At 46.9% G+C, this 20,506-nt stretch overlaps 1 protein-coding gene and 1 long non-coding RNA gene across 3 annotated transcripts in view; one reads left to right on the top strand and one right to left on the bottom strand.

Moving 5' to 3' along the window:
- Positions 1-20,506, bottom strand: part of LOC140385667 (neural-cadherin) — a 444,649-nt gene that overhangs the window by 386,616 nt on the left and 37,527 nt on the right. The window lies entirely within an intron of this gene.
- Positions 1-20,506, top strand: part of LOC140385669 (uncharacterized) — a 91,045-nt gene that overhangs the window by 67,735 nt on the left and 2,804 nt on the right. The window contains exon 2 of the long non-coding RNA XR_011933415.1: positions 10,790-10,854. This is a non-coding gene — a long non-coding RNA (uncharacterized lncRNA). The remainder of the gene's footprint in view (positions 1-10,789; positions 10,855-20,506) is intronic.

Raw genomic sequence — 20,506 nt, 5'->3', positions numbered from 1 at the left:
CATGACCTCATGGCTCCGAAACTCAATCCCTCTACCAATAAAAGCTAACACACCGTACGCCTTAACAACCCTCTCAACCTGGGTGGCAGCTTTCAGGGATCTATGTACATGGACACCGAGATCTCTCTGCTCATCCACACTGCCAAGAATCTTACCATTAGCCCGGTTCTTTCACTTCATAAAGGCCCGCAACCTAACCTACTCCATTGCGGAAGTCAGGGCGGTCACCAAAGACTGCCAGGTCTGGGCGGAGTGTAAACCGCACTTCTACTGGCCAGACCGGGCGCACCTGCAGAAGGCCTCCCATCCCTTTGAACGTCTCAGCATGGACTTCAAAGGGCCCCTCCCCTCCTCCAACCGAAACACATACTTCCTGAACGTGGTCGATGAATACTCCAGATTCCCCTTCGCCATTCCATGCGCTGATATGACGTCTGCCATAGTCATCAAGGCCCTCAATAGCATCTTCACTCTGTTCGGTTTCCCCGCTTACGTCCACAGCGACCGGGGATCCTCCTTTATGAATAATGAGCTGCGTCAATTCCTGCTCAACAAGGGCATTGCCTCGAGCAGGACAACCAGCTACAAGCCCCGGGTAAACGAGCAGGTGGAGAGGGAGAACGGGACAGTCTGGAAGGCAGTCCTGTTGGCCCTACAGTCTAAAAATCTCCCGGTCTCCCACTGGCAGGAGGTCCTCCCCGACGCCCTCCACTCCATCCGATCGCTACTTTGCACTAACGTCTCTTTGCCTTCCCAGAAAGTCCACCTCTGGGGTTTCGCTCCCAACGTGGCCGGCAGCTCCAGGACCCGTTCTCCTCCGCAAACACGTGCGGCTCCACAAGCCGGACCCGTTGGTCAAGAGGGTACAGCTACTCCATGCAAACCTGCAGTACGCCTACGTGGCCTACCCCGACGGCCGCCAGGACACAGTCTCCCTCAGGGACCTGGCACCAGCTGGGTTCCCCCCCCCCCCCCATCCCCATCCGCCCGACGCCACCCATCCTCCCCCCAGTGCACCTCACCACAGCCCCTGCTGCAGGACAATCCGTCCTCCCATTGGTTCCACCTGGGGATGAAGATGAGGACTACATGCTCCCGGAGTTACCGGCGATAAAGCCGGCGCCTGCATCGCCACCGGCACTGCGGCGCTCACAACGGAGGATCAAGGCACCCGACCGGCTGAATTTGTGAACTTTTCCAGAACTGCAAAACTTTTAAAATGCTCACTTACATGTAAATTGTTTTTCACCACCCCCGCTGGACTTTTTTAACAGGCGGTGAATGTGGTAGTCACCACTGTTTGTATATAGTAACATACGAAATGTAATACGGTATGGCTCCTGTACTACAGGTACGGGGGTAGATCCCTGCCTGCCGGCTCCGCCCAGTAGGCGGAGTATAAATGTGTGTGCTCACCGTGCTGCAGCCATTTCGGCAGCAGCTGTAGGAGGCAACACATCTCTGCGTAATAAAGCCTCGATTACTCTCTACTCTCATCGTAATTGATAGTGCATCACACAGTCCAAAGATGTGCAGGTTAAGTGGATTGGCCACAATCAATGCGTGTGGTCACGGGGATAGGGCAGGGGAGTGGGCCTAGGTATAGTGCTTTTTCGGAGGGTCAGTGCAGTCTTGATGGACCGAATGGTCTCCTTCTGCACTGTCGGGATTCTATGGAAAAGATTTACGAGGAGACATCACAGATCCTGAATCTTTTCTCTCTGGAAAACAAGACTGAGAGAACACATGTTTTATAAATATTAAGCACTTCTATTATCATAGAATTTTGAATATCATAGAATTTACAGTGCAGAAGGAGGCCATTCAGCCCATCGAGTCTGCACCGGCTCTTGGAAAGAGCACCCTACCCAAGCCCACACCTCCACCCTATCCCCATAACCCAGTAACGCCACCCAACACTGAAGGGCAATTTTGGACACTAAGGGCAATTTTTAGCATGGCCAGCCCACCTAACCTGCACATCTTTGGACTGTGGGAGGAAACCGGAGCACCCGGAGGAAACCCACGCACACACGGGGAGGATGTGCAGACTCCACACAGACAGTGACCCAAGCCGGAATCGAACCTGGGACCCTGGAGCTGTGAAGCAATTGTGCTAACCACAATGCTACCGTGCTGCCCACACGGTAGCATTGACAAATTATATGTCAAATTGGATGCAAGTCAGCTTCTCTGCCATGTGCAGAATATAAGCACAAGGCGCCACGGTTACAAACTAAGGAAAACAAAAGAAAATAGTAAATGTAAAATTTGTAGAACAGATTATTGGGAAGTGCAGTAGAACAAGAAATTTTAATCGGTTTCATGGAGAAATTAGACACGATTGTGGTCAACAAATGGGATTCAGGGTTATTAAAAGGCACTGAGGGAATACTGTGGGTAGGCAAAGTAAAGGTCTTCTTGTGCCTGGAATTGTTACTATTCAGTCTTAGGTACACTGTAATTTGTGCATTTTACTTTTTCAGTATTGATGTATTTAAGATGAACAATTTTCAACTTAATTACAATTGAAAATAACCTTTTTATTAAACAGCATAGTCAAATCAAAGCCATAAATGGATTCTCGGTGCACAACAGCTGGACAATGTGTTATACTGTAAAAGTTAAAGGCTGAAAGCTCATCCAGCAGGACTGTTCCTGCTCAAAGCACAGCCTGACAAAGGGTCAAAGGCCATGGCTTCCTCTGCTCTCCCTTTAACACCATGTTATTCTAAACCATGTGTAAATGGCCTTTGAGGCTGCAGCCAAGGCTATTGCTTAGCCCTGATCTTAAGAAAAGAATAATTTTTGTTTTATAAAGCAACTTATTGAAGGCTCGCAACTGGGGAGTTGATCTCCCAAGATATGAATCAGATGGGCAGTATGATTGTGTAAAGGTTTAGTGAGTGTGGGATCCTTGATTAAACACGGATGCAATTGCACAGAATTGCTATCTCTCGGAATGTTAAAGAGTTTACATGAAATTGCGGAGCTGCTCGTTTTTTGCTGCTGATGGCGAATGCAATCGTCAGACGTGTCGCAGTCAGTTTTGAGATTCTTCCATGTTCTTGAACACTGTATTTTGCTTTTCTCCCACCTATTTAAGTAAGGAATTCCCTTCCACATCCCAGGGCTGGATTTTACAGGACACTGCAGTCCCCACACAAGGGCCTTGCCGGTGTTATGGCCATTGCCGGAGATATGGGCAGACCCACCACATCTAGGAGCCCTGGCAAGTCCAGGGTCGGGGACTTCAGTGAGTGTGGATAGAGGTTCAGGTTTAAGAAGCCATAGGGAGGGTTAAAGGGAGATGATTCTGGGGGAGAGGTGCCTCCGATGGGCTCAGGGAGCCCACAAAGGAGGTCTACCCATCCATGGCCTGGCATTAGAGCCGTCGGGATTTCTGCACTGTGTAGGCCTCACCACACCACTGATAAAATACTGCCGGGGCCAGGACGAGACACTTAATTGTAAGAGCCTCAATAGGCATGTGGGTGGCAGATCTCCCGACACCTCCCCCACATCGTGAAAATTTCAGACAGGTTGGAAGACAGGTGGCTAGGTGGCAGGACGGTCACCCGCTGGATTTTTCATGCCCACACCTTCAAACACACCAGTGGTAAAATCCAGCCATAGATTTCAGGTTCTTTCCCTAAATGTACCATCGTAAGAAGTCTTACAACACCAGGTTAAAGTCCAACAGGTTTGTTTCGAATCACTGGCTTTCGGAGCACAGCTCCTTCCTCAGGTGAATTAAGAGGTGGGTTCCAGAAACACATACAGACAAAGTCAATGATGCAAGACGATACTTTGAATGCGAGTTTTTTCAGCGTCTGTAGATGTCTGTTACGTTCCTCCTCGTCTGAGCAGATAGAACATAGAACAATACAGCGCAGTACAGGCCCTTCGGCCCACGATGTTGCACCGAAACAAAAGCCATCTAACCTACACTATGCCATTATCATCCATATGTTTATCCAATAAACTTTTAAATGCCCTCAATGTTGGCGAGTTCACTACTGTGTATACGGAGGGCTTGTCCATAGGGGATGACTTCTTTAATGTGTTTAGGGTGGAAGCTGGAGAAGTGTAGCATCGTGAGGTTATTCGTGGGTTTGCGGTAAAGCGAAGTGCTGAGGTGACCGTCCTTGATGGAGATGAGCGTGTCCAAGAACGCAACTGATTTTGGAGAGTAGTCCATGGTGAGTCTGATGGTGGGATGGAACTTATTGATGTCATCGTGTCGTCGTTTCATTGTGCATCATTGACTTTGCCTGTGTGTGTTTCTGGAACCCACCTCTTCATTCACCAGAGGAAGGAGCTGCGCTCCAAAAGCTAGTGATTCGAAACAAACCTGTTGGGCTTCAACCTGGTGTTGTAAGACATCTGACTGTGCCCACCCCAGTCCAACGCCGGCATCTCCATATCATAAATGTACCATAGCACCCAAGACAGCCATACCACAGGGATCTGCAATGTCAATTCCAAACTGCAGAGGAACAACAGAGATCTGGCTTTGGCTGGATGAGCAGCGTCTATTTTTTCACAAGTTTGTTTAAATATATGACTTCAAGGGAGGAAATCAAAATCATTTTAACTTTCTCCTGCTCTGTTTTCTGACTTGACAAAACCTTAGCACAAAGAAAGTTATTGCAAATCTCTTCTTAACAACATACAACCTTAACTCATGGGATGTATAAACAGCACAGACCATATGGGCTGAATGGCCCATTTCGCTGCTGTATATGTCATTCTATATATTAATTTGTAACAACCAGCAGAAAAGCACAACCCCTGTACAAATGTAGCGATAGGTACGAATAAAACACTGGCTTCCACTCCAATTTAAAATGCGGTGCCTTTTGACAGCAGCAATCCCTTATTCTTGATGTAGACTGGGTATTATTTTACAGCTGGCCATCCCCTACCCACCATCCCCCAACACCATTACACACTTAGGGTCATCAGAGGGAGTGAAGTTTCACAGTGTTGTCGCTCACGTGGAAAATGTCAGTAATTATAATGACACACATGGTGGAAGATCAGAAAGATAAAGTGGCACGACTCAAATAGGGAAACTTTGGAAAAATTAAACACAATGTTTTGTAAATTCCAAAAAAACGAATGGTCTCTGGAAGTGTGTTCACTGCAGTATTACAATTTCAGGCATCAATTAGCAATCATTAAAAACTTTAAAGTTTATCATATCGGAGATCCTACACTTTGTTAATTACTTTTACCACTCTCTGCCTCCTTCACTACATAAGAAGTTACAGTTTTGGCATTAGATGACCTGTTCAGCAGAATGATTAGACGCTTACTGCAAGCAAAACTCGCTATGTATTTTATAACAGGGGTCACGATTTAACGGAAACGTTTCTCATGTCATTTCAGGAGGTTTTGCCTGGGAGTTTCACCCCGGCTCTTCTGGCGAGTTCCCCACCGCTATCTAACCACACTTAGTCATTTTTTCGGGCCCTGGGGAGTTTCCCTCCGGGCTAGCCCACACTTTGGGTGGGATCTACCAACCAACCCGCCGTGTGTTTATCGGTGTCCGAAGCGGCCTGCCAGCGGCATTTACCGACCCCACTGTTGTCAACAGGATTTTCCGATGACTGCAATCCATGCCGCTGGGAAATCCGTGCACTGGGGTGGGACTGGATTATCCCACCGGTGTGAACAGCCAGTGAATCACGCCATTTGAAATTTTTACAACACTGGGGAGCTGAGCGCGCCGACCAGACCGGCTCCTCAGAGATCGGGCCACAATTTTGAAAGGGTGCCCCAATCCCCAAGTGAGCTTGATGGTCCCCCACATGGGCAGGACGGTGGCACAGTGGCTAGCACTGCTCCCTCAGTGCCAGGCACCCGGGTTCGATTACCAGCTTGGGTCACTGTCTGTGTGGAGTTTGCACGTTCTCCCAGTGTCTGCGTGGGTTTCCTCCGGGTGCTCCGGATTCCTCTGCCAGTCCAAAAGATGTGTGGGTTAGGTGGATTGACCAAGCTAAATTGTCCCTTAGTGTTCAAAAGGGTTAGGTGGGCTGAAGCAGGGTGTGCTTTCCAAGCTCCGGTGCAGACCCAATGGGCCGAATGGCCTCCTTCTGCACTGTATATTCTATGATTCTACACCCACCACCAATGTGTAATGTCGCCCCCATGGACATTTACCCCTGCCCCAAGTGAGTGCACTCGGCTTTGGGGACAGAGGGACCTTTTCAGGCCTCCACCCCTCCTTTTCGGGTCCCCTATCCTTCACCCCTCCCAACCTTCTGGGGGCCCCTTTATGCCCATCCTTGATACTCCCTCCTCCCCCCTTTCATGGGCCTGGCCCTCCTTAGGACCTGACCCTTGGCAGTGCCATCTTGGCACTGCCATCCTTGCAGTGCTCCTGCCAGCATGGGTGCCAAGGTGCTCAGGTGTCGGAGGAGAGCTAGGGCACCATCCTGTCCTGTCCCTGACCACCCAGGGGCCCCCAATGGCCTAGGAGACCCTCCACCCTGTGCCATTTCGCCTGGCCCAGGTGTGGTCTAGAACTAATCGGCAAATGGCTGGGGTCTCCTTCGAGAGGCCGATATCTGCCGGTAGCCAGTTAGATCCAGCGTCAGCAGAGTTAAGTGGTTCTTAAACCCACTTAACCGTGCAAGACTTGGACCTACCCACAAATCATGTTGTTTTGTGAGATCGTGTTAGATCTCGTGAAGCATTATGGACGTCGGGAATCCCGGAGCGGGGGGTCCTCTCCTGGCATTAACCGGCCACATCCCACTCCGATTCCGATGGGACTCGACAGGTATAGATCACGCCCAACATCTGTGAAATGTGCATACCCCCAGCCTCAGACAAGTCTCTATGCTGGATAAGGATATGTATAAAATAATTCCATTAAATATGTAATTATAGAAATTGAAATCTTCTTGTTTCATTGCATTGCACTAATTAAACATGGTGAGTTCAAGCTACATTGGTTTCAATTATCTGACTTCCTTACATTGTCACACATTGACAACCCTGTCACTCTGATAATGAAATACTGTACGTTTGGAGAATGGCTATTTGGGAAAGGTACCCAAGGCGCTCATGGTTTGAGAAGCTTGATCCCAAAACAAGAGTCAATAATGCCTTCAGGAGAGGAGGGAAGAAGAAGAAAAGCAATTTAGTTGCTCTCATCTATATATTACACAACTTACTCCTTCAGGTGACTTGTCACCTCAAAAGCCCTCAGCAAAATTCTACACCATGTGATTTGCTGACTTTTTGTTTGTGGTCCCTTTGCCGGTCACCAGAGATTGTCCATAAGACCATAAAACATAGGAGCAGGATTAGATAACTCGGCCCATCGAGTCTACTCTCTCATTCAATCATAGCTGATACTTTTCTCATCCCCATTCTCCTGCCTTCTCCCCATATCCCCGATCCCCTTATTAATCAAGAACCTATCTATCTCTGTTTCAAAGGCACGCAGTGAATTGGCCTCCACAGCCTTCTGCAGCAAAGTGTTCCACAGATTCACCACCCTCTGGCTGAAGAAATTCCTCCTCATCTCCGTTTTAAAGGATTGTCCCTTTAGTCGGACATAGTGTCCTCTGGTTCTAGTTTTTCCTACAAGTGGAAACATCCTCTCTACGTCCACTCTATCCAGGCCTCGCAGTATCCTGCAAGTTTCAATAAGGTACCGTCTCATCCTTCTAAACTCCAACGGGTACAGACCCAGAGTCCTCAAACATTCCAGGGATCATTCTTTTGAACCTCCTCTGGACCCTTTCCAAGGTCAGCACATCCTTCCTTAGGATCAGTGAGGCTCTTCTCAGGTCAGGCTCCTCTCCTCATTTAAGCTTAAGCAGGAAATTGGAGTGAGTCCATCATGTGAAAATCAATGAACTGGCCCAGAATCAAAGACTGGACACCTCCCTAGCTCCAGTCATGTCATGGAAGTCAGAAGACAATAACACATCTCCGTCTACCCTCTTAACCTTCCCCAATCACATATCCCACCCTGAATTTTCCCAACAGATTTTCCTCGACCAAAATAGTGGATACAACTTGCTTGGGGATACAAAGAGTCCACAGGCAGAGTAGGAGTTGCTTTGCCTGTCTGGATTTCAGCCTGGTCAGGTGTCAGCTGAGTTATAGTCCGAAGATGACCCATTTGATGTAGATTTTCAGACAAGGTATGAAAATGCCTCAGGAACAGCTGCAAACTACTACAAGGCTTCACCGGGATGGGAAACTCAGCAGAATAAGGTGGCAGTCATGTCCTAGTTCTGCTGTTCAGATAGAGACCAGTGTCTGGACGTAAAAAGCTGTGTACTAGTTTGAAAATTGTTGTGCAGTGGTTGGAGAATGTGGTGTCTGGCGATATGGAACTTCCTCCATGGCACAGAACCACGAAAGTTCCCAAATGTTTCTGCAATAATTTCCACAATGATGGTTTGTGATATCTTAAAGCCCTGGTGAAGCACCTCGAGATGTTTTACTATGTTAAAGGAGAACTTGCTTTGATTGACTGAACAATGTGTCTTCGAGCCAATTCTTATCCACTCGAAAGGCATTTTTAGCAAGTTTTACAATAGCAAAATAGTGAAAACCGGGGGAAGAGAAAAGGGAATGTTTACATTTTTTTTTAGAAAACTAATGCGTTGAAAATATACATTAGGTGACAAATAACAGTTAAAAAGGTAAACGTAGGGGTGTCTGAGTGTTCGCCGCGTGACGGTTGGTGCGAGGAAAGCCCCAGACCCTCAACCATAAAAATAATTTTTTTAAAGTAACCCCTGACAGGTTAATTGCAAACCCAAGGCGCGATGGCAAACTTCGAGTCTTGGACATCGGAAGTTCCAGCTTCGCAGAAACTCTGAAGCTCAAATTTAGTAAGTTCGGTTCGGATGGGGATGTTGAGGATTACCTCCTCCAAGAAATATCATCCGTCCTGAAGTCTGAGATGTCGATAGGCGGAGTGGAGGGACTGGGTTGTGGAGTTTGACGGCGGGTTTCTTACCGCTGACTGTCTCTGTACAGATCAGAGCGGCCCGCTGGCTGTGTATGGTTGCCACGGAAACGGCGGGGGCGCGCCGTGCATGCTGGGAGGGCCGTGAGGTAAACAATGGTCGCTGTTGTCATAACAACGGACGGGGAATGGCGTCAACTCCGCCACACCGCAGGGCGAATTGGACATGTTGCAAGCGGGGTTTGAGGCATTGTTCCTCTATGTCCCCCGCCAGTGAGTTTCCCCACCTCCCAGCTTCCAAAATTTAGTACTGTTAGAACACTGGAAACATTTTACCGGTGCAGTTTTAAGCAACATTGTTAACCGTTCCAGAAGTAGTTGCTGCTGAATTAATTAATGCAATAATAGTATAGGACATACAAAAAATAATTAATGTAACAATATACGACATAGAAAAATGATTAAGAGGTGAAGATTAAAAAAAGCTGCAGCCACAAAGTTCCGTTTCAATAACACAGCAAGCCTGTACTAGCATTTTATATTAATTTACAGTGTTTTCAGAACAGTGGGTACTTAATTAGCGGAATAGTGCTTTAATTAGACCAACTACATTAGGGAAGTAAAAAAAAAAAAAAAGGTAAACGTAGAGCAAAGTTTTGGAAGAAAAAAAAGGGACAAGAATGACATTGACCAAAACTAAAATGTTCTGTTTTTCCAATTAAAATTGTACTTTTTGGAGCTTAATTTTGTAGTCTAGGGTTAAAATCACCATAATCAAGCTGCTGCTGATACACAAATCACTTTATTACAGTTCACTTCAGGCCACAATACATGAGCTTAAAATCTCACAAAACTAGCCAGCCAGACAATCATTTCCTGTTCAGTTAATTACAGAATATTGATTACCTGACTGAACTTCTCATCATTTGAGATTCAAATGACTAGAACCAGAAACCGGAGAAGAATCATAAAATGGGAGTAACGTTAAACTATGAGACAAACATCTAACTTTTCTTTGTGCGAAGGATTTATTTTAAGTGCCTGGCAATTGTTGCTGCATGCAGTGAGTAACCAGACAATAATCACCTGTGAGCCTGTCAGGACAACTTTAAGGAGCTCTGCAATGATCTTGCTTCAGTCAATCACTGCAAAATGCCTCCTGTGGGTCTTTTCTGTAAAATCGTTGCTCTTTTGTTAGAATGGATAATTATAGATGGCAGCATTGTGCAAAGAAAGTGTGATTTAAGTGGTCCAAAGGAAATTCTTTGCTATTACTGTGGTGATACCCGCCCTGCCGTCACCTCAGCCTCATGAGTTGTACCTGATAAGAATAAAACGCAAGTTCACCGCCACGTCCTCAATAGACCAAGATAGGTGAATAGTTCAGGATTATACAACCAGATCTCCATTTGGTACAGCCCATATTATTTTTGCGTTTTTCCTAGTGGAAACCTGTGGATCTAAAGGTCACAGGATTGATCCCCAGTCTGTGCTGAACAGCCAAGTAGTTAGTGCATGATAACTGGCCTCAGGGCCCGGATAGTGGTAAGGCAAAAAAATATTGGCTTTGGGATTACTTCTTTGGAAAGGGAGAAATATACAGCAGTTCGACCATGATTTTACTGAATGGTGAAGCAGGCTTGATGGGCCGTGTGGCCTACTTTTGCTCCCGTTTCTGTGAAAGTGTCATTGTGTAGGTGATGGGTGAGCTTGGCATTAGGCCCCAGTGTGCTACAATCACTGCCCACATTTAGATGTTGAATTGGGGCACAAATGTTCCCCCAATATTGGTACTGGCTTTTTAAGTAGTCATATTTGACGTTATCTCTGTTTTTCTCTCCATAGATGCTGCCAGAGCGGCTGAATAATTCCAGCACTTTCTAATTTTGTTTAATATTTCCAGTGTTACGGTAATTTGCTTTTATTTTAATATTGGTTGTTTTCTGAATGACTGGCGTTAGCCTCATTCAAGCGGACTCCTCCTGGCACCTCATTACTGACTGGCAGTACCCTCTCTGGGAGCTTGCAGGAGTCAAGATTTCAATTAATTTGTGCTTATACGCTTGGGCTTCTGGCACTGTCTGAATTTGCCAGGCTGGAGTTTGGAAGTATCAGTGCTCAATGGTGGATTTAGAAGTTATTCACCAACAACAGCAGCACTGAGAACAGATGTTTCAAACCGTTAGGCCCGTCAAATTCTGTATCAATTATTCATATCTGAATCGTGACAGTGTACCATTTGACCATTGGCCCTTTTATTTAAAGAAAACAAACTAAAAGGTAAGCGAATCTTCTATTACTTAACTTTGTTTTCCCTCTTCAATTTTCTCCCTTTCTTTTTCTCTGCTGGGGTATTTGTTCCCAGCTACCTGCTTTTGAAATGGAAAGAGAGACGTTTTTCCTTCTTGGGAGAAAGCTTTAGGACTTTTCCAAGCACCTCACCTCAGTGAGGCTAAGATTGGAGAGTCCATATGGTTCAATATTAGTTGTGTAATAATCATTTCTTTTTATCCCCAACATTTTCTTAGTGTTGAACGCTTTTCCTTCAGCATTTTATCTGCACCTCTCTCAAGGATTTCTGGTTTAACTGCAGTACCAGTTTGCCCTCTAGCACTTAATTCAAGTGGCCATATAATTTGTGTGCAAGCCCTGCCAACAAGCCATTGCCCACCACTCCTGCTCTCGCTGACCTACACTGGGGCCCGATTCGCAACACCTCAATTTCAAAATTCTCTTCCTTCCTTTCACAACCTCCTTCAGCCTCACAGCCAGAGATCTCTGCACCTCTCCAGGTTCGGTCTCTTGAGCATCCCCAATTTTAGTCGCTCCACTATTGGTGCTCTTGCCCTCAGCCATGTAGGAGCTCTGGAATTCCCTCTCTAAGCTCTTCTCCTGTCCACCTCTCCTCCATTCAGATGCTCCATAAAAACCTACCCCTCCAACCAAGCTTTTTAATCGCATGAGCTTACATCTCCTTATGTGATTCAGTGTCAAATTATGCTTTTAAAAAAATTATATTTATTGAAGGTTTACATTTTAACAAACAGCGCAAAAAAAACAATAGGAATGGTGCCGCACCACAAGAAAAGGTAACGGCTCAACATACCGGAATATAGAGGAGAACAGGAGAAAAGCAGTACAACAGGGTCAATTCAATCTTTAGACTTAACTTCCTATCTCTAAAAGTCCCACCAGAGAAGAGGTAAGAAACAGGATAAAGCTGTGAAAACACAGTAAAATGGTGCACACCTTCCCATGCGGCGATTCCTCGCATTTACCACGAGGGTTCAGGATAACTTTTTCGCGCCATATTCAGGCACCCACCAATATATATCTCCCTCAACTCCAGCAGGACCAGAGGTACCAATGAAACACTGTCCCCTCCTTCCCTCGGATACCAGGCCTTTATATCCACCCAAATAAAAAGAAAATCCGCGAAAACCCCTGTTCTAAAAGGAGGTTACATATATTCCACACAACGCAACATAGTTCTAGTCTCAGGCCCAGTACAGAACCAACATCATTCCATACAATTACACAGAGAGGACCAGCAGCTATATATTCGGATTATGATCAGGGTTGTCAACGCCTCCCAACAAATGGGATGGAGAACTACCAGGAGTGGACCTCAGGGTAACAAAGGGTCAGGACCTAACTGTGGGTGCATATCCCCCTGGTGTACACTCACCAGCTTTGATGACAAAGAGAAAAATAAAACTGCTCAATCAAATTAAAAGGTTTCCAGACCACATGATGGGCAACAGGATATCAACTAAAGTACAGACCTGGGCCCAACCCCAGGCACCTATGCACAGAAGAATCCTCTCAGGGTGTCCCCAATTTTTATTATAATAATCTTTATTGTCACAAGTAGGCTTATAGTAACACTGCAATGAAGTTACTGTGAAAAGCCCCGAGTACTTTTGAGAAGGGACATCCCAGCTCCAGGGCAAAAGGATACCAACCACAGCGCCGGACCTGGACTAGCCCAGCACACTCCAACGTAAATGCCGGCACCCCCTAGGGCCTCCAGCATACCCAAAAACCTATATCCAGCTGTTCCTGCACCTCCTCAACCACACTTATGGCAGTGCACCTCCCCCACTGTTTACATTTTAAAAAATACACCAGCCTCAACCGGGGAGACCCCATCACAGAAGAGAAGAATCATCAAGACACCCAATAACTGGGTGCCCTGGGAGGGGGGCCCGACTCCTCCACAATACAATAAGGAGAACTCCTCGTGGACTATCAAACCAAACCAGATTTATAACAGCACACTGCTCACTGGAACGGTGGCAAAGTGGATAGCACTGCTGCCTCACAGCTCCAGGGACCGGGTTCAATTCCGGCCTCGGGTGACTGTCTTGTGTGGAGTTTGCATGTTCTCCCAGTGTCTGCGTGGGTTTCCTCCGGACGCTCTTGTTTCCTCCCACAGTCCAAAGATGTGCAGGTTGGTGGATTGGTCATGCTAAATTGCCCCTTAGTGTCCAAAAGGTTAGGTCAGGTTACTGGGTTTGAGGATCGGATGGAGGCGTGGGCTTAAGTAGGGTGCTCTTTCCAAGGGCCAGTGCAGACTCGATGGGCCAATGGGCTCCTTCTGCATTGTAAATTCTATGATTCTAGGAAGATAAAACTCTCAACGGAAAAATACCCAAATGAGAAAGAGAAAAAACTGCTCCGTCAAAAAAATAAATAAGGAAGCGTCTCAACCACAAGAGGGACAACGGAATATCAATCAAGGTTCAGGACTTGTCTCAAGCCTAGGCCCCTGTGCACAGAAGAATCCTCTCAGAATGTGCCTAGTTGGCACATTCAAGAAGGGACATCCCAAGCTCTAGGGGCCAACAGGATACTTACCACAGCACCGGACCTAGCCCAGCACCCACTGATGTGCAAAAACCAGCTCCCCTGGACCCTCATCACACCCAAGAACCTATTTCCCAGCCAGTCCTTTACCTCCTCAACCACACCAGGACAGCGCATCTCCCCACTGAACAGCACACTGCTTACCCTGAAGAAGAGAAGAAGTAAAACTCCCTTAAGGGAAAAACACCCGAGTTGGTCCGGGAACAATTAACAAATCTATCAAGGGTTAACCAAGCCCACCTCCTGTGTGCGCCACCTCTCATTCCCTAAAAACGCCAGCCTCAAAGAAAAGACACAAGGAATCCAGTCCTCCCCAGGCTACATAACCTGCCCTGGCCAGCAACAGAGATAAGCATGGATTCTTAAATTCAAAAGAGCAAAAAACTAAAATAAAAACCCGATACGGTTAACTCTAGCTGGGGGAACTATCCTAATCTCAGTGATGACTTAACTAACGCTACCACCCAACTCCAAACCAACCATCCACCCATCACCCTACTGTAGTTCCAATCATCTTCACTATCAATGAGGTAAGGGGTGTCCAAAATACACTCCATTCCCATAACCACAAGGGTAACTGCACCTAAAAAGAAAGGAGTAATACTGTGCACAGATCACATCACATAATCGATTAAATATTGTTTTTGCTAAAACAGAATAACAGGGGACTTTTGCCCTCATGCTCACACCTCGCACACCCTTACAGGAGAAAAGACAACAACAAATAATCAACAGCATAATTATAAGAGAGTAACGTCCAGAAGAACAGTAGGTTAATAACACCATCTATGTTGCTTGAAAAGGCCAAAGCCAAGACAGGATCATTGAACACTTCTCAGGATTTCTTGAGGATTCCAACGAACAAAGCAACTTAATTTAACAAGACAATATAACGCCACCAGATGGGGGGCCCAGCCGACCACAGGTCTCTAACACTGGACAGGGGCTGGTTTAGCACACTGGGCTAAATCGCTGTTTTTTAAAGCTGACCAAGGCAGGCCAGCAGCATGGTTCGATTCCCGTACCAGCCTCCCCGAACAAGTGCCGGAATGTGGTGACTAGGAGCTTGTCACAGTAACTTCATTTGAAGCCTACTTGTGACAATAAGCGATTTTCATTTCATTTCATTTCATTTAATTTTTCATATTGTGTTCCGTCGAACCTGATACGCCCAGTCTCCAAATCAGGATTACCAAAGCATGGCAGCCAATCTTAAAACTCAGTCAGGAGCTCGCCTCTCACTTCTCGCCAGAAACCAGACAGACGGACACTCCTCGCCCAGCCCCTGCCGCCTGAATCCATCAGGATATGTGACATGCCATGCAGCAGGATCGCAACGAACAGAAGGTGGGCAAATCCCTGGGAAAGTGCTCTATAAAATGCACAAATTCTGTCCTGCACCTCCACCATTCCCTCAAGGATACTTTGCTGTTCCTCAAGATGAGCACCTGCAACGCAGAACCATGGTCATCCGGAGCCATGATCATGGTCCAGAACAACAGTCTCAGAGCAGAGGTCGTCATCATCCCGAAGCTTCCTGCACTGCCATAGTGCACGCCCATTCCCCAGCAACAACGCCACTGCAAGGTGGGCCCCACCCCAGCCAACTTCGACTGCCTCAATCACGCAAGGACTATTTACAATTTAACTTGGTTCCTCATCGCAAAACTCCAATCAGCATCATCCAGGGACATATTACGAAGCATTTGTCCCGAAGAAAGACAATTATGAAATGTGAGCATGGATAAAGTAAAGGGTTAAAAGATGAGCAGATCCAGAGCTCGCATAAATGCAGCCACTCCCACGCTCACATCATATGACATCCCCCGCCATCCTCAAATTTGTTTAGTAACACTCCTGTTAAATACCCTGGGACATTTTACAAGACATAAAGGCGCTATATCAATGCAAGTTGGGAACATCAGATCGGAGCTTGATCCTGTTCTTGACAATCTTCTGTCCACATGCACAACCAACAAGAGGGTCACTGGATAGCGATTGAGAATAGGAAAACAGCCAATTTTTACTTTCCTATCTCAGGATGTCTGAAGCCAGTTTTCTTTGAATTTAAAATACCCAATTCGTTTTTTTTTTTTAATTCTGGGGGCAATTTAGCGTGGCCAATTGATCTATCCTGCAAATCTTTGGGTTGTGGGGGTGAGACCCATGTAAACATGGGTAGAATGTGCAAAGTCCATACGGGCAGTGACCCAGGGCTGGGATTGAACCTGCGTCCTCGGCGCCATGAGGCAGCAGTGCTAACTACTGCGCCCACGTGTCACCCCAAGTCTGATGCCAGTTGCTGCTCCACTGAGATCAGTTAATTCAGAACAAAGGTCAAACCTGAGACATCCTTGCTAAGCATGGCTCACCCAATCACTAGACAAACTCACTGTGCTTATGGTTTCTTTTTTTACTTTTGGCAATCAAGGGGGAATTTAGCGTGACCAATCTACCTACCCTGCACAAGCTTTGGCTGTGGGGTGAGACCCACACAGATACGGGGTGAATGTGCAAACTCCACATGGACAGTCACCTGGAGCAGGGATCGAACCCGAGTCCTTGGCGCCATGAGTGCTGCTGTTTCTAATGACTTGTTTTATGAACTGCTATTTATTATTTATCAATCAAAACCTATTAAATGGGGCATTCTGGGGGCAGCACGGTGGCACAGTGGTTAGCATTGCTGCCTCACGGCGCCGAGGTCCCAGGTTCAATCCCGGCTCTGGGTCACTGTCCGTGTGGAGTTTGCACATTCTCCCAGTGTCTGTGTGGGTTTTGCCCCCACAACCCAAAGACGTGCAGGGTAGGTGGAATGGCCATGCTAAATTGCCCATTAATTGGAAAAAATGAATTGGGTACTCTAAATTTGAAAAGAAATGGGGCATTCTGCTGGAAATAATGATTTTCACAAATATTAGTTTTTGTAGGAAAGAACTTCAGTATTGCTGAAAGAAAAAAAGACTCAGAATCCCTGAAGTACAGAAAGAGGCCATTCGGCCCATCGAATGGACCGACCCTTGGAAAGACCACCCTACCTCGGCCCTATCCCTCGCCCAATATCACCCTAAGGGGCAATTTAGCTTGTGCAATCCACCTAACCTGCACATCTTTGGACTGTGGGAGGAAACCGGAACACCCAGAGGAAACCCACGCAAACACTGGGAGAAAGTGCAAACTCCACACAGTGACCTGAGGTGGGTATCAAACCCAGGTTCCTGGCACTGTGAGGCAGAAGTGCTAACCACTGTGCCATCGTTTGTCGATGCTTTTCGTCTTGCAATCAGGACACCGCAAGAATACCAGTACCAGGGGAATTCAAGAAACAGCGAGAAATGATGATGATTTGGGGAAGACAATTGAGGGGGGCTGTGGCACTTTGTGCGACCTTTGACACGTTGGATCAGCGTGTGGAAGCACAGGGGACGACGATTAATAAGGTGGAGGAAGCGCTCAATGATCAGTGGTTGGATTGTCTCACTGGAGGCAGAGATGGCGCTGTTGGTGGGAGAGCAAAAGATGTTAAAGGCCAAAGTCAGTGACCTGGAGATCTGTTCCAGACATCAGAATTTAAGGACCGTTGGGCCTGGAAGGTCCAAGCGCTACAGACTATGTATTCAAGATGTTTGGGATGTTGGTGGGGAAGGCGGTCTTTTCAATGCTCAGATCTAATCTCTACAGTCCTGCCACATCCAGCTATGAATGGTGGTGGACAAGCAAACAACTCACTGGAGGAGGGAGCTCCAAAAATATCCCAAATATCCTCAAATGGTGGAGGAGCCCAGCACATATATGCAAAAGACAAGGCGGAAGCATTCGCAACGATCTTCAGCCAGAAGTGCTGAGTGGGTGATCCATCTTGGTTTCCCCCAGAGATCCCCAGCACCACAGATGTCAGTCTTCGGTCAATTTGATTCACCCCATGTGATATCAAGAAATGGGCTAGAGGCACTGAATACTGCAAAGGCTAATGGGCCCTGACAATATTCCAGCAATAGTACTGAAAGCTTGTGCTACAGAACATGCTGTGCCCCCAGTCAAGTTGTTCCAGTACAGCTACAACACTGGCATCTACCCGACAATGTGGGAAATTGTTCAGGTATGCCCTGTACACAAGAAACAGAACAAATCCAACCCAGCTGATTACCGACCAATCAGTCAGCAAAGTGATGGAAGGAGTCATCAACATATTATCAAGCAACACTTACTCAGCAATAACCTACTCATGGACGCTCAGTTTGGGTTCCACCAGGGTCACTCAGTTTCTGACCTCATTCCAGCCCTGTTTCAAATGTGGAAAAATGAATTCAATGTCAGAGGTGAGGTGAGGTGAGGCGAGAGTGACTGCCCTTGACATCAAGGCAGCATTTGACAGAGTATGGCATCAAGGAACCCTAGCTAAACTGGAGTCAATGGGAATCAGGGGGGAAACTCTCTGTTGGTTAGAGTCATACCTGGCACTAAGAAAGATGGTTGTGGTGGTTGGAGGTCAATCATCTCAGCTCCAGGACATCACGGCAAGAGATTCTCAGGGTAGTGTCCTAGGCCCAACCATCTTCAGTTGCTTCATCAATAACCTCCCTTCCATCATAAGGCAGAAGTGGAGATGTTCGCTGATGACTGCACAATGTTCAGCACCATTCACAACTCCTCAAATAATGAAGCAGTCCATGTCCGAATGCAGCAAGATCTGGACAATAGCCAGGCTTGGGCAAGTTACATTGGCACCACAGAAGTACCAGGCAATGATCATCGCCTACAAAAGAGGGTCTAACCATCGCACCTTGACATTCAATGGCATTACCATCGCTGAATCCCCCCCAGTCAACATCCTGGGGGTAACTGAACTAGACTAGCCGTGGTTACCAGGCAGGTCAATGGCTAGGAATCCTATGGCAAATAACTCATCTCCTGACCCTGCAAAGCCTGCCCACCATCTACAAGGCACAAGTCAGGAGTGTAATGGAATACTCTCCACTTGCCTGGATGAGTGCAGCTCCAACAACACTCAAGAAGCTCAACACCGGGCAGCATGGCGGCGCAGTGGTTAGCACTGGGACTGCAGCGCTGAGGACCCGGGTTCGAATCCTGGCCCCGGGTCACTGTCCATGTGGAGTTTGCACATTCTCCCAGTGTTTGTGTGGGTTTCACCCCCACAACCCAAAGATATGCTGGTTAGGTGGATTGGCCACACTAAATTGCCCCTCAATTGGAAAAAAATAATTGGGTTCTCTAAATTAAAAACACCATCCAGGACAAAGCAGCTCCTCCTTCCACAAACATTCAAGCTCTCCATCACTGATGAACAGTGGAAGCGGTGTGCACCATCTACAAGATACACCACAGTAACTCACCAAGGTTCCTTAGACAACACCTTCCAAACCCACAACCAACTAGAAGGACAATGCAGCAGATACCAGGAAACCCCACCACCTGGAGATTCCCTTCCAAGTCACTCACCACCCTGACTTGGAAATATATTGCCATTCCTCACTGTCACTGGGGAAACATCCTGGACCTCCCTCCCCAACACCTCAAGGACTGCAGCTACTCAAGAAGGCAACTCACCATCACCTTCTGAAGGACAACAAAGGACGGGCAATAAATGCTGCCTAACCAGCAATGCCCACATCCTGTAAATGATTTGCTTTCAAATTACCATAGCCTTTATGGGCACAAGTGATACTTGGGTATCACTGTATATCATCAAGGCAATGACAAAATCCCATTTCAATTCTGATTGCAGAAGAAGGTAGTACATAAACGAATGACCACTTAGGAGAAACGCTCTAATATTTCTCCTGCTGCTCCATATGGGGACGTTTTACAAACCCTGGGGAAAGGAATCTGGTTGTGATGTGGCAATTCAGGGTCTGTTGCAATCTTTTTCTATTTGATCTCATTCAATTTTCTCACTCAAAATAAACCTGAAAAATGTTACTGTGCCAATCTTTCGATTATAAACAGTACATGAAGCCTGTTCAAAAGAATACTATAGGAGCCTCTGATCTTTCACTGTCTCTCCAGGTATTACCTAGGGAACTAAGCCAGGAATCACTACATCTGCAACGCAGCCTTTCCAGAGATTCATAATATTCCTTGCAATTGATATCTTCAATAAATCCATCTTGGAATATTTAAAGAGTGACTGCATTCGGCGGAACACAGAGCACAAGTGAGCAGGAGATGGAGGTGGCAAAGGAACAGAAAGCACAGATTGCCTGGAGGATTCACTTGTAGTTTATTCATTTGTCAAGTCTAGAGATTTGGTCCGTGTGGCCAGTATTCAAAATGAGAATGCACTCTGAATACCAGGTTACTGAGGGCAGAATCGTGTAGATGCATTGGGGGTCTCGCCTGCCAGCTGGAGAGCCAGCAAAAGGCCCGTGCTGCCTCCATCAGGAAAGGCCACCGAACCACAAGCCAATCAGTCTGTGGCGAGCTTTTCCTTGGGCATTGAGACCCGTGGGGCAGAAGTCCCACCTACTGAGAGCTGTGGCCAGAGGGCAGCAGCTCTTGTACTTAGCAGCACTGTTGGGGAGGCGGAGCCCCAGGATCATGGAGCAACTTAGGCCATGAGGGGGTGGGGGTTTTGAGGTAAGGGTCATGGACAGAGGGATGCAGGGGGATTAGCAGCAAGAGCAGGGGTACGACTCTGTGACTGCCACACCCACCTTCCAGATGTCCAGTCCC

Source organism: Scyliorhinus torazame, chromosome 11, assembly GCF_047496885.1.
Source record: "Scyliorhinus torazame isolate Kashiwa2021f chromosome 11, sScyTor2.1, whole genome shotgun sequence".
Taxonomy (NCBI): domain Eukaryota; kingdom Metazoa; phylum Chordata; class Chondrichthyes; order Carcharhiniformes; family Scyliorhinidae; genus Scyliorhinus; species Scyliorhinus torazame.
The sequence above is the reverse complement of the archived record's forward strand: the minus strand, read 5'-3'. Positions and strand labels throughout refer to the sequence as shown.